This window comes from Rhamphochromis sp. 'chilingali', assembly GCF_963969265.1.
Source record: "Rhamphochromis sp. 'chilingali' genome assembly, chromosome: 18".
NCBI classification, from domain to species: Eukaryota; Metazoa; Chordata; class Actinopteri; order Cichliformes; family Cichlidae; genus Rhamphochromis; species Rhamphochromis sp. 'chilingali'.
The window spans coordinates 13868946-13883445 of NC_137945.1; the positions used below are offsets into that span (position 1 = coordinate 13868946).

General features: G+C 40.7%; 1 protein-coding gene across 1 annotated transcript in view; it reads left to right on the forward strand.

The window, feature by feature from the left end:
• Nucleotides 1–14500, forward strand: part of LOC308386441 (collectin-12-like) — a 48306-nt gene that overhangs the window by 16296 nt on the left and 17510 nt on the right. The window lies entirely within an intron of this gene.

Here is a 14500-nt window from a genome sequence, read left to right on the forward strand (position 1 = left end):
TTGAATCTGAGCCAATCTGAACGTAAAGGGAGGTCCAACCCATTGCTAGCAGGCAAAACAGAGAAAAGGGAAAAGAATAATAGGCTTAGTTTAAAAGAATGGATGACACTCAAAACCCTGGAAGCATTAGCATTGTCTGCTGCTGGAACTCAAAAAGATTAAATGATTAGGTAGGTTGATTATAAATTGCTTTTGGTCATCACATTTTACTGTTTGGAGTAATAAAATAGACACTTTGGTTCCTGGGGATCGGTTCCTTTATCCTACAGAGTAGACATTGCTCGCAGCACTTCTTCTTAATTGCTCTAAACAAACAGTTTTGTCAAGCAATTTAAAACCATTGTCTGGTGTTGATTACTGCATTCAGCAAATGGTATCACCCAGATGTCAGACAGCTCCTCCTGCCTCGTGATGTTTCGTCATAACTGCAGGCTACTCAGAATTAAAAGAGTGCCACCCTCATGTCTGGAGTGTGTCTGTCTAAACAGGGTTCAGCAGAAAAAAAGTAGCTCTTCCTCCTGACCAGGATGGCTTGCTGTCATTCGGATTGACATACCACACACCAGCATCCGACCACAGATGTTGCAGGCCACCCAGAAGACACTCCAACACTCACGAAGCAGCATTAACAGAAGGCATTTCCATTCCATTTCCACTTCTCATAGCAAACTATCAGTTCTTAGACCGACTCCTCTTTGAAATGTTGACTTTGGAGCTTTGTCAGGCTTTGGAGTAAAAGTGTACAACCATGTAATTGATCATTCAGCTTGTGGTTTTCTCTTTCTCTTATAAATTAACTGTTGTGGTGAGAAGTTCACATATGTGATTGTAATTGTGAGTTTTCCATTTGGGAAATTCATATTTTGATCAGGTATTCTTTTGTCCTCAGATACTGCTTAATATAATTGTAATACTAGTTTAAAATATATTAAACTAAAAGATAACATAACCATCAACTACATGACAAACTCACTTCTTTTTTGCCTGTTCACAAAATTTGCATGCAAGTCAAACTATACCTATATTTGCTTCTGAATTAAAACAATGGAAGTTCCTTTAAGCTCTAACCACCTGACAATACACAGACCACAGATCAGCTTATATTTTACAGCCCCCCCATGTTCCCTCAAAGCCACTGTTAAATGATAGAGATTCTAGTTACACAAAACCCTACAATCACAGAGCAGCTTCTTCCACGAGGACCATAATGTTATACAGACGTTACCCACAAGCAACACTAGTGGCTGCAAGCAGAAACCATCTGGATAGAAAATCTGAGTCCAGCGGGAGAGGAAGCATGACATGTGTCAATTAAAACCTGTCCTCTGTACGTATGGTGAAGTCAGTGGTGGATGTGGCCAGTGTGGTGATGAGCATGGCTTATGTATGTAATAAAACTGTCCCAGAGAGATTTTCCCTCAAATGCAGTTTCTGTCAAGTGTCCAGAATTCAGTCCTTTAAAGTTTGGTCTGTCAGTGCCCCAGCAGAAAAGGAAGTGTAGTTCAGTGCATTTATAGGTGGATGAACATAAAGCACAACATCATGGTGATTATTTTTAGCTGTCTGTTAAGCTGTGTCATACACTGGTTAATATTATTGTGCTGCAGCGCATTTATCTATTACTCTATCACCTGTTTTTAATACTGCTGCTTGCACATGCTGCAGTATTGTTCAACCTGTTTGTGCTGCTGGACATGAAATGAAAAAACAAGCAACAGGCAAACGTTTGGTGTTCCAGATGTCCTTCTTCCTTAAAAAAAACCTTCCAGTTAGTCCTGGGTAATCCAGAAGTGTTTCCTGGCTAAATGAGATATATAATCTCTCATGTGGGTGTTGGATATATATTCTGGGGCCTCCTACAATGGGAGGCACCCAAGAGCCTTGTGGCATCCTAACCAAATGCCATGTCAACAGGCTCCTGTCAACATGCAGGAATAGTGGGGCATAGTGGGTTTACTCAGAGATCCCTCCAGATGTTTCATCTCTTCACCAGGCCTTCACCAGGCTGAGAAACACCACAGAGGAAACTCATTTTGGCCACTTGTATTCACAGCCTTCTTTCAGTAATTACCCAGACTTGATGATCACAGGTGAGGATTGGGATCATCTGATTAATCGAAAGCTTTGCCTTTTAGCTCAGCTCTCTCTTCATTTTGTTGCCGCAACTTCCTCATGAATAAAATCCTAAGATATTTGAACTCCCTTGCTAAATGTGATGTTACTGTCATGAAATTAAATGCTTTGAGAACACTTTCAGATTTTCTTTGAAGGCAAAAAAAGAACTGAATATTTTAGCCCATTGATGGATGGTTGCCAAGCAACCCGATGGCGTACTTGTATAATTAAAGTTTTGCTAATATAAATTAAATGTAACTGTTGCTAAATACAAATGATGCTTTAAAAGGGTGTTAGACATGCATAAAAACGAATTATTTTAGCCAGCTGTGTGCGGTTGCTAGGCAATGTGACATCATAATGTCTGATATAAACAACATAGTTGTTTTGGGTTATTTTTTTAGTATTTTGTGTGGAGTGTAATTCACTTTCCCGTTGTTGTTATTACCATTATCATTAAGGTGGGATGAGCAGCCACAGCACAATGGCACAAATTCTTCTTCTACTTTGAAGAAAAGATTTATTCCAAATATTTTTTGACTCTTCTCTGAAAGAGGGCATCTAGTGCCCATTAGAGGAATCGCATCTTTAAGCCACAGTAAGGCTGTGAAGGTTGCAGCTTAATTTGTTTTAATGCCCTGTGGAGTTTTGTTCTTATGACATTTTTAGTGTAACTCTCTTTGTGTGCATCCTTTGGGTCTAAATTTGCTTTTTTCCTCATGAAATATTTGCAAAGCTGATTTTTGATGATTTAGGAACCTGCATTGTTTATAATAATATTAAGTTTCATATAAACATGTATGTTTTGATATCAAGTAAATGTATCATGTCTAAACAACAAAGAGAATACATAGTTAAAAAAGAGAGAGTAGATTTAAATATATAGACGTATTAAAGTGGTAAATGTGCTGTGTAAGATGCTTTTATATCCCATGCCAAAAACTCTGTCCACAAAAACCACCAGGGCATGCCACAAATACCATGTCGTGGTTTATTATCCCAGCTGCTCATGAGAGGAACACCATTGTGTTATTTATTTTATTTCGGTTTTTCTCAGACTCGTGACATTTAGCTGTGTATTTTTCTTTGAAGCGCTTGCCAGCGCTCCGTCAGCACGGAGGGTCTTTGTAGTGGGGTTTTGAGTGGCACCTGAATCAGCCAGCAGGGGACCTCAGCATTGATCGATGAGGATTTTGCAGGCAGAAATTGAGTTCCTAGTCTTTGCAGCTGAGGGCAACTCAGATCTACAAACTTCCATCAAAATGGAAAATGCTGACTGAAAGTGAATAACAGATTCTCAGTTTTTCCTCTATTGCAAAAGGGAATATGATGCAGAAATAAATGCTTCATGGTGATATTAATTGCTTCACTTCTGACAGCTGAATGGCAGCTGACTGAACACAGACAGCCTTTGAATCTTTCGCTGAATAAAGTGATTCCTGTGTTATTCTTGTCCTGCTTTCCTGCATTCATACTTTGAAGTCGCTCCTCTTTTTGCTGATCGTGTTGTATTTCTTTCAAAGTTGAGCGTAGGAAGGCTATCAAATTCTGGATGCTAATGTGATGATCATTAACCAGTGGGCCACACACACAGACACACACTCATAAAACTTACTAGTGAGTTGCAGTGTTTGGAGTGCTTAAGCTCTGATGTTTTGCTTTGTAACTAGAACCCAAGTCACTCCGTGGGCCCCAAATCCTGGAGCCGAGTAAGTCCATACCCACTCCCCACTCCATTGTTGATGAAATTTCTGGAAAGACAACCTGTTTGTGTAACTGCAGCGAGTGCTGAGTCTCTGCAGAGCTGAGTGGGGCCTCTGGGTTCGTGGGAGGGGGTGAGTAGGAGAGGCCGTGGATGGTGCCGCAGCCTGCGTGCCTGTCTGACCGCAGCTCATCTGAAAACATTTTGGAAGTGTTTATTTCTCTACCTTTACTATCAGTTGGTGAGGCATCATTATCGTAGGATGGGTAAAGACCAGTTTGGCATGCTCATTTTTTAAGCTCTGTTGAGTGAATGAGCTTACTTTTGCACTGAAGTTGCACTAATGAGTATTTTTGGATTATAAATTAGTCTATATGTACTGGCAGAGAAGTCACTTATAATAATAAACTCAGCTCCGGCAGGGATTTTGATGCCTTTTACCTCTATACGCTTGTAAGACTGGGTCTGAAAGGGAAGTCTTAAAACTGCATTCCTTTTAATAGCCAGCAGAGGGGGCTTCTCTGGGAGTTTGATGGAAAATCACTGCTCACTTCATCTATGACCTGGGGAAACCCTTTCCTGAGGATTTTATCATCTCAATCTCTGATTTTAAGTCTCACAGAATAGAGCACGATGTTCATTTTGGTAATTATGGCCTCTTCTAGGGTTAAATAAACAACAAAGGAGGGTATAATTTAGGGAAGACCTACCTGGTCATTGGCAAGTTCTACCATATAAGTGTACAGCGGTATTCTGCTTTCTTTAGATCCACCTCTTGCTTGTGACATCAGGTTTTAAAATATCAAGTTCTGTACTAACCAGTGGGTGACATTAATCTTGTATACGTAGTCTATGACCTCACTAGACACTCATCATCAGGCAGACAGAGGTAGAACAAGCAAACACTGTTGCCACTCACAAGCTCTTGTACAGTTTTTTAATCTAAATGTGGCTCTTGCTCTGTAAAGAACTTGCAATAAAAGAAAAAGAAGCAGCAATAAAGTTGAGCTGAAATATGTTTCATAGGGACAGCTGTCCTAAAATATCAGACAAGCATTTAGTGAAATCTCCAATTTGACTAATATTGAATATATTCAAATGCCGACTGTGTTAAACATGCAAAGCATTACTCCAGATATTGCTGTTATTAAGCTGTATTAAACCAAGCCAACAACCAAAGTAGCAACCACACAAGGTGAGTTTCTATCTCGTGAACACTGATGACCATCTAGCGGCTAATGCTAATGTCACTTAAAAGAAAAACAGTGGGTGGAGACCTTGGCACAACCAAAATGATTGCAAAACTGACTTCTCATTGCCTTTAGAATGGTTGCTTCAAAAACAGGGACCAGGTCTGCAACCACTCGTATTCAGTCACTGTCTTGCATGCATGAAGATGGCGATAAAATGGCTAAAAGTCTGCAATCAGTTTGTGATTAAATGGGGTCAAATTGGAAATTGCATGGAATCTGCTTGTGATCAATCAGCAAATATCACACAATTTTTGCCATTGATTGTAAATCTGTTGTTGTGTACATACAGCAGTAATTCAAAAATCCCACCACAAATAGTTGCATACATTTAACTACAAAACAGCATGGATCTTTTTGCCTTTACAGGAATATAACAAGAATGCAACTAGTCAAGTCGAGTCTCCTGTTGCACAACGATACATCACAGACAAGTTGCATTATTTGGTGCAGACTGACCTTAACTATACTTGCAACATGTTGCCCATCTGTTTGTGTGTATAAACTCCAGCCGATTGCTGCAACTGCTTGCTTTTGGTTGCCAAAACTGGAAAAAAATTCATTGCAATTACTGAGCAACCATCAATTTTTCACTTTCTTTGAGTGACTTTCGGGAGTAGGTAAAGATCAAAGTAGATTGTTGAGCACCGATGCTCTTATTCTGTGTCCGTCGAGTGTGTAAACACTTCTACATAGCAACTTTCAAATTGGATAATTTTAGATTTTATTGTTTTCAGCTGCCACCAAATGGCCAGAAAATCAATCATTTCAGCTGCATGAATTGATTCTGCTTTTCATTCTGTCTCGCAGTCCCTTGAGACACGTTTCTTTCAGAAACATTGAGACATTTTCTGAAACTGAAATGTTTTCTCTCAAAAGCGTGGACTTGATGTTATTGGTATTTTTCTCATATTAAGCCAAAATACAACTAGCTATCAGCAAAATGCATCGTGTCTGTTTCCTTTTAAATACGTCTCTGCATAACAGCAGGTCTGACAGATGAATTAGATGATTATGTGGAAAAAAATAGTTCCCTGTCACACCCCCATGGTGAGGCAACAGACTGATGGAGCCTCAGAGAGCTGCTGGGTGATGTAATCTTGGTTGCCTCATATTTTGACAGTGTTTTTTGTTAGATTTGAAACAAAGCTCAGTGAGCGATATCCTGCCACAAAGGCACCACTTTTTCCCCTCTCCTCCAGTTTTTACGTGGATGATGTGGCCGGTGTCATGGTCCCTGAGAGGTTCTTGGCTCATGGTGGTTGAATCTAACATGGATTTATTGGCTTTTAAAGGCCATCCATCAGTGCTTTCTCTCCACCTCTCAAATCTTTAAATCATCTGCCTCCTCTCTCACTCTCTCTCTTGCTCTTTTTTCCCCTCACATTTCACCTTTTCTCCAATTTCAGCCTCTCGTGACGAAGCGTTGGCCTTGTCCTCATTGTCTTTACTCCTCCTTTTGCTGTTGACCCAGTCACTGACAACTGTGAGCGCCTTTCCCGTATGGTTTCCATCACATGTAATAAAAGAGATGGAGCCTAAATCAGGCCACACATGAAGCTGGGATGGTGTTGGTTTCCTGCTGGGCCCCAGAGCCATCCCATGAACTCACAACCCTTTGGCCCTAATTCTGCACTTCCTCTGATTGCATCATTGGCAGGTAAAGCCTCAAAGTACGCACAGTGGACATGTTGGAGGACATAAGGTGTTCTCTGTGCCTTTAACAGTGTGGTATTAGGTGTAGAAACAAAAGGAAAAAAGCTTTTTGTGAATATTCTTTTGTTTGGTAGCTCATTAAAAACCCCTCCAAAATCTCCAAAGTTGAAGGCAACTGTTTAAAGCTGATTTGTTTATATGCAAGTATGTACATCAAGCAGGGATTCTTCTGCAGCTAAAAGTACCTGAAAGTCAGTTATGGCTACAAAAGCTGAAAGTCATGCACCAGTGCACTTGTTAGCGCATGCACACACACACACACACACACACACACACAAACACACATTACACACATGATTCAGTCCAGGCCCCCTCACTTTGCCACTGAGAAATCTGAGCAGTGCATTGGGCCATCATCTCCCTCCTGACTGTAAAACAACTTGGCTTAGATTACAGTGTATCAGAGATCTTGTAAAACATCTTATTTCTGTTTGAGTAATGAAGGGCAGATTAGAAGAAACAAAAAAACCAGGAAACACACGTATTGGCACGCAGTGAAAAATATTTTACAGTTTTTCATGGCTCATCAGTAAATTGAAATCATGTGTGTGTGTGTGTGTGTGTGTGTGTGTGTGTGTGTGTGTGTGTGTGTGTGTGTGTGTGTGTGTGTGTGTGTGTGTGTGGAAAAGGAGTGAATTGTCTTAGTTAGCGGTGTGTTTAAAATATAACGACCATGGAGCTTGAACAAGCATCTGTATATAAAAAGTTGGTAGTGAAAACACTCTTGAGAAGTGGCTTTGTCATTTAAGTTTGAATTTATCCAACATCCACTGGTGTCCATGCAAACTTTTAACTAGCAGAAGCAATATTGTACTCATAGATATACATTGGTTAGTGTGTATTTATGTCCTCTAACAAACTGATGCATTGTCCTAAACTAAGAGTTAATCCATTAAATCCGTTGTTTTAGAGGTCTTGTGGTGTGTACAGATGCAGCTTTGCAAAACTAACCTGTGATGCCATATTCTCCTGGCACCCCTTCCAAATAAACTGCCCTTGCTTTGTCTTTTCTAGTTGTATCTTTATGAACTTTAACATTTAACATGCTAACTGAGGCCTGTAGAATATGAAGCTTCTGCGTAAGCTGCTTTTCTGTTCTTTACACGTCTACTGCTTTCCCATGCTGTCAATCTCAGTACTGACATCATTGCTCTAGTCTAATCATCTTCTTGCCTGCCTTCTTTGAGCCAATCAGCCTATGCTTTACATGGTTTAAAATCTGTGCTCTCCATCATTCTCCCTTTCAGAGCTCCATTTGAGGCTCAGTCTTTATCTTCACCACAATTTCCAGCAAACTGCCAAAACCTCTGCTTTTATTGAGGTGGTCACACTTACAGATGATATGTTAATCAAGTGTATTTGACTGTCCTCTTAATTCCTTTGGAAGAAGTAAGGATGCACTTAGTTTTTCACAGGACTCTATGCAGTCTTGTGAAAAAACTCCTTTTTTCTTTGAAGGCTTCTTCCACTGAAGCTGAAGTTTGTCTTGAACTCCTTTCTTTGTCTTTGGTGCCAGGTATAATTCACTGATTACCCTTTTGGAGTAGATCTGCACTCTGGTTCCTGGAAAGGGCTTGAGAGCATGTTAAGCAAGGCAGGGATCCAAATCACAGTTTGTGTGACCTCAGCTCACAGCTTTGTGTTCTCAGCCGTTACTATAGCGTCCCTGCTGCTATTTACAGTAAATAAACATGGTGTTTTAATGAACAAGGCACATGCATCAGCTGTGGCCTCCTGGACATTATTTTGTCATTTCAGAGCCCATGTTGAGATGAAAAAGACGATGTTTGTGTAATCCTTTGTTTCAGGAAATGAGGCTGATGAAAGATGCAGGCTTGGATACATTTTTTATCACCAAGGTGGACACTGTCTGGACATTGTTCCAATTCAGAGGTTTTACAGAAACAATGGATGACTTTGTTGGAAACATACAGGATGACAAAGGGAATCCTTTCTCATTGAAAACCCACTAGTGTATTTTTCCTGTTTTGGTAAGGCCCTTTGTGTTTGGAGCATCATTCTTTATATTTTGCTATGAGCAGTAAAAGTGTTGGTGTCAGCCTGTGGTCTGAGCATCCTGGCCGATGGTTGTTTTTGTGGTTGTGGTCAGTATGATCCGACTGCGTCTAACTGTGTAGGCGAGTGGGAAAGATGACGAACTGGTGTCCGCTTTAATGATGAGGAACCAAACTAAAGGAGTCTCTGATGGTAAACTGTGGTCAAGGAGCCTGACGCTCGTGGTGTTTTTCCACTGTCTCGTGAAAGTTCATCTTCCTCTCATACTGAGAAATTTGTCACTCCAGAAACTTTTCTATTTATCAGGTCTGATCCGACTATATGCACAGACAAGCTTGCTGAGCTGCAAACCTCTCCATATTTTATTTATTTGTTAGGTTTCGTGCATCTGGGCTGTGTTAGTGTGTCAGACATTTGAGAATGTGTGAAAGCTTGTTTGTAGTGACTGACTCATTTCCCTGTGTCTGCTTGTCACACAAACAGACAGTTGTTATACTTTAGACTTTATTCATTTGGGTAAAGTGTGGATATGACTCTTTGTCTTTAGGAAACCTTTTACGCTAAATTGCAAGATCTTTCAATATTGTGGAGCAAAAATCAACAATTCCGTTTTGTTTTTTTTTAAATCAGGAATAAGACCCCAAAAGAACCCATGGAGGGTGGCTTTTTGCCTTGATGGTTGGGCTATGTACAGACTATATACACAGCTTCTATCGCGCTATATTAGGTCTGTTACTGGCTGTCGCTGTCCCATGATTAATTAAACACAAAACCATCAAACTGAACTGAATAGACTAGCAATATCTGATCGATACCTGGATCAGATATCATCACCGATATCAGTCAGAAATATCGATATGTAATCGTTATCTGATCCAGCCTTTAGATCAGTATCGGTATCAGTATTAATATCTGATCCAAATATCAGATTGCCACATACTTAGCATATACAGTCCTTTTTGTTTTGTCACTTGTGACCATTGCAAAAATGCCTCCAGGCAGTTATTTGTAGTTAACAAAACAATGCCTTTTCTAAAGGAAACCGAGTTTTCTTGTCCTTGATTTGACTATTGTAAAAACCCTAACATCTACCTCGATTCAAGGAGCGGTATGCCTCAGAAAACTTCACAAAGAGCTGCTGTGAGGTGAACAGCTGGTTTTATTTGCTTGCAACAGTAAGACAACACACGCATTATCTTCAGAGAAAATAAATGAAAGAAAGCGGAGCTCTTTAATTAATAAGAAACTTGTCCTTGCATTTATTTGGAATTATCCAATTAAATGCTTCTTCAAATTGTCCTGATCTCATAAAGTGTGCAAAGTGGCCATGACCTCTGAGGACACAGAGCTGGCGTGCAATGTGACCAATTTATGTGCAGGCCCAATGGAAACTGTGACAATAGAAACTAGATATGTTATGGCGGACACACATTGGTGGTGATGTTGCAGCTGGCCAATGTAGTCATAGCCTTTGGAGGGAAAGTGGATACTGATGGTAGGATTTGTGTTTCACATTAAACATAGCCTGTCACAAGGTAAACTTGTAATTTTTTCTCAGTTGCACGTTGGCCATTTGGTTGGGTTGAACTAAAAAAATGTGAAATCTCTGAGTTCTTAGGAAAGTGAAAGATTTTACTTCTAGCCCCGAGGGTAATGTAGCTTCTGCTACTGAGTCAACACAAGCCAGTTAGAAGTGTATCTGCTTTAGTTTGTCCTGTGCTGATGATTCACGTTTATGGAATCCAGCTGTAAAAAAAGATGGACAGTTGACACACAAATAAAAAGAAAAAAACAAGCCGATTATCCAGGAAGTGACCCACTGGAAAATAATCAGCAGGCACGCTATGACCTCTGAACTGGACAGTTCACTCATGTGTGGGCACTCAGGTTTAAGCTTTTCCATCTGATGTCTTTTCTCTTTGTTCTTGTAAATTAGCTGTGAAACCGAAGTCTCTCCTTTCCTATTGTGATGTTTGCCACGTGTTTTGTGTCACGGCAGCTGTCAAATTTGAAATTCTCCACTTAATCCACGGAGCATCTGAAGCTCATCAATCAGGGGTGCACTGAGATGGAAAAGAGTTTAGCCTGTGCAATAGTTCATACACTTACAAAGTGTTTTGGTATCATTTCAGCGCAGCAGATTTGTAAACACTGTCAGCTTGTTTGGATTGGAACAGCAGCACTTTGATTACTATGAGCTGATGAACTGATGTGCTCACTTCATTGGGGAAGTTTGCACGAGCTGACACTTCAAACATGCCAGCAGTTATGAATGATTCAGAAAAGGCAATCATTTATCATGGCCATATTCCCAGAGTGCACTTCTCTGCTTACAGTTAAACCAAGCCGAGGAAAGACTTTGGTAACTCCTGATGCGGTAATCACTTTCGCTCCGTGCCCTGAACCGGACCTGTGTTTTTGAAAAGATTAACATGTTCCAGGCATGAAAACCTGCTAATACACATAAGAAGGCAAACAAGGCTCTTAACCTGCCTGAGTACTGCAGTTTCCACAGTTTTCTCTCATTTCTTTGACTCATGTCACACTTTCCTAATCTTTCTGTGGCCACAGAATGAAAAGAAGTGAATATTTTGGCAAGACGAGAGTCACAAGTTACTGATTTTTCTTAAAAACGTCTTGCTTTGAAACACTTCGACAAGATTTATGGGCTTCTGTGTTGTCATCGTTGGAAACAAATGCTCAAGGCCATTTTTTTATGGTACAGTTTTGAGTTGAAAACATAAATCTTCTCTGTTTAAGTTGAGAGAGTAAAGTTTGGATCAGGAACAAAAGCATTTTAAAAACTGCCAAATCTCTATAGTTTGCTTCACATTTACAGACTCTTCTGTGTTAGCAGTTTTACTATGATGCAACTTAACTGATTTTATTCAGACTAATTGTTCTCACCTGTATCGTTTCCTGCAAAAAAAAAAAAAAATCCAAAAGCTACCGCATGAAATCAGACAGATGCTTTCTTAGAAGTTGGTGGTGAGCAAAGAATGTTTTTAGGTGTGAAGTTAATTGGAAGAAATTGGAAGAAGTCAATTAACTGCTTCAGGATCCTGCAAATAAATAAATAAATACTCATAAACAGTTCTTAAAATTGAGTGTTTTTTAATCTCTTCACATTTAGTAAAGACAAAGTGCAATTCAAATAAAAACCTTTTTGTTTAAATTATAATTTCCTCAGAAAGAAGATCACCACAGGTATGGCCATAAACTTTAAAATTTGAACACTAATATCTGTGCAACAAAAGAAAAAATCCCAGTGGTAAAATTATATATCTATAGCTCAGGGATTGTCTTTCCCTTAAGGAAAAAGTAAATGAAAAAAGGATATTGGTAATGTTGATGCTTATTACTCTGTCAGTGTGCCCCAGGGCAGCTGTGGCTACAATGTAGCTTGCTATCGCCAGTGTGTGAATGTGTGTGTGAATGGGTGAATGACTGAATGTAGTGTAAAGCGCTTTGGGGTCCTATGGACTAGAAAAGCGCTATACAAATGCAGGCCATTTACCATTTACCATTTACCATAATCGTCGTCAAGAGCACCAAATTCCTTGGTGTCCACCTGGCGGAGAACCTCTCCTGGTCTCTCAACACCAGCTCCATAACTAAGAAGGCCCAACTGCGCCTCTACTTCCTGCTGAAGCTGAGATAAGCCCATCTCCCTCCATCCATTCTCACCACGTTCAACAGAGAGACTATCGAGAGCGTCCTGAGCAGCTGCATCACTGTCTGATATGGTAAAGGTGGATTGCAGTACCCTCTCTTCCCTCCATCACGGACACTTACAGCATTCACGCCATCATCCTGTTCGGTCTAGTGTTGCACTGTCTTGTCTTTTTTTTTTTTGCAATTTTTGCACATTGCACTTTTACGTAGTCCCGTGTTGATTGTCTGTTATATGTCATGTGTAACACCAGGCTCTCAGAGGAATGCTGTCTCGTTTCACTCTGTACTGTACCACTGTACATGGTTGAAATGACAATGTATGATAAGTCATACACCAGTCAGCCTCTTACTTTTTAATGTATAAGTCACCTTGTACTGCCTAAACAGCCCTGACTCAGAAAGGAGATCTCTGTGGGTGTTCTCTGGTATTAGGTACCAGGATGTTGGCAGTGGATCCTGGTTGCTGTAGGTTGCTACGTGAGGCCTCAGTGCTATGTGAGTACATTGTGATGTGGGAAATGTGGAGGCTGTATGAATACTTGGCTTCTTTGATCCGTCCCTCAAACCTTTCCTGAGCAGATTTTACAGTGGGAAGGGGTCCTGCTAGGGGAGGCCTTCATTAAGGGCCACTGGGGGTGGCAATTTTTTGGTAGGTGGCATGTGTCATTGTATCATTACATCATCATAAATGCCAGAACCCAAAGGTTTGTAATAGTTGACAAATTCCAGTCAAGTCCAATTCATGGACCTCCCAATTTGCAACCACCGGGATCCAAAAGATCTACCGCGAACATCCCAAACTCTACAACAGGTTAAAACAGCTTGGCTGATTTGTTGGTTTACCTCCACTGAAGATATGCTTTTAACAGTGTGGGTACTGGCCCGATACACTGAGTGCACCTTAAGGCATATGAAGTAAAGTAGGTCTTCTTGCTGGTCAGTGAGGTAATGGAGGTGTCATTTGAGTTTGCACAGAATCAATCGCATGGAACGATTACATCTAGAACCCCCTTTTTCAGTTTCATCCATCACTTGCTTGTACTCTTTACAGTAAATCTCCTGTTGAGGTTGACCAGGTGTTCCACCTCCTCTCCAACTTGACACGGTCTTTGACTGAGGTCTAACAATCAGTGATCTTACAAAAAATCCCTTCACACCAATAAGAATAAATGATGTTGTTAACTTTGGCATCGAAACTCCCAGTGGGACACTGAGGATCCAATCGGAGCTGGATTTTTAGTTTATTTAAGAATTACCTCACCATTTATACTTAGACCCCCGGAGAGCAGTCATTTTGGTTTTCTACCTTAGACCCCCGCGGAGTCATCATTTTGCGTTTCTACCTTTAAAAGCCGGAGAGCAGTCAGTCAAATGCTGGAGTCATTCATATGTATATTGGGTCGTTACCTAGGAATTCTGGAGGGAGGGGAGTGGGGGTGAGTGATTGAGGGGGTGGGGGAGCTGCTAAAAGCGGTGAGCTTCCTTTTGTGTTTCATCTTGATGCATTCTCAATCATCCAGGGAAACAAATCTCCAAAAGTCACCAACTTGGAGTGTTTCAGTTTGCCATCTTGGGGAGAAATCAACACACATGGGTGTATGTCCTTTGTTGCTGACATTTATTGATAAAAACAGTACAAAAAACCAACCATTTGTACACATATTTACAAATAATTCAACATTGTCAGCAATCACTCACAATCCTGGCACTGCCATGGTACCTGTAGTCTGCATTTACCACATGTGTACCTGTAGCAGTGAACACATCGCACAGTGGCCTGATTTATCTTGCATTTGTGTTTGACCTGACACGTGGCTCTTTTTCCAGGGCTCGGTGTGGAGGGTTCTGCCCGAAGCAACTGATCTTTTCTTGCCTTCTTCGCAGCTACATGAGAGTGAGCCAACTCTGTTGCAAGCGCCACCAGGAAGTCCACCCGTCTTTCCTTCGTCCCGGTGCATGCTTGATACAGCACATGTGCATTCAGTGCTGCCATGTCAATCATGTTATAAAACACGGCGACTGGCCA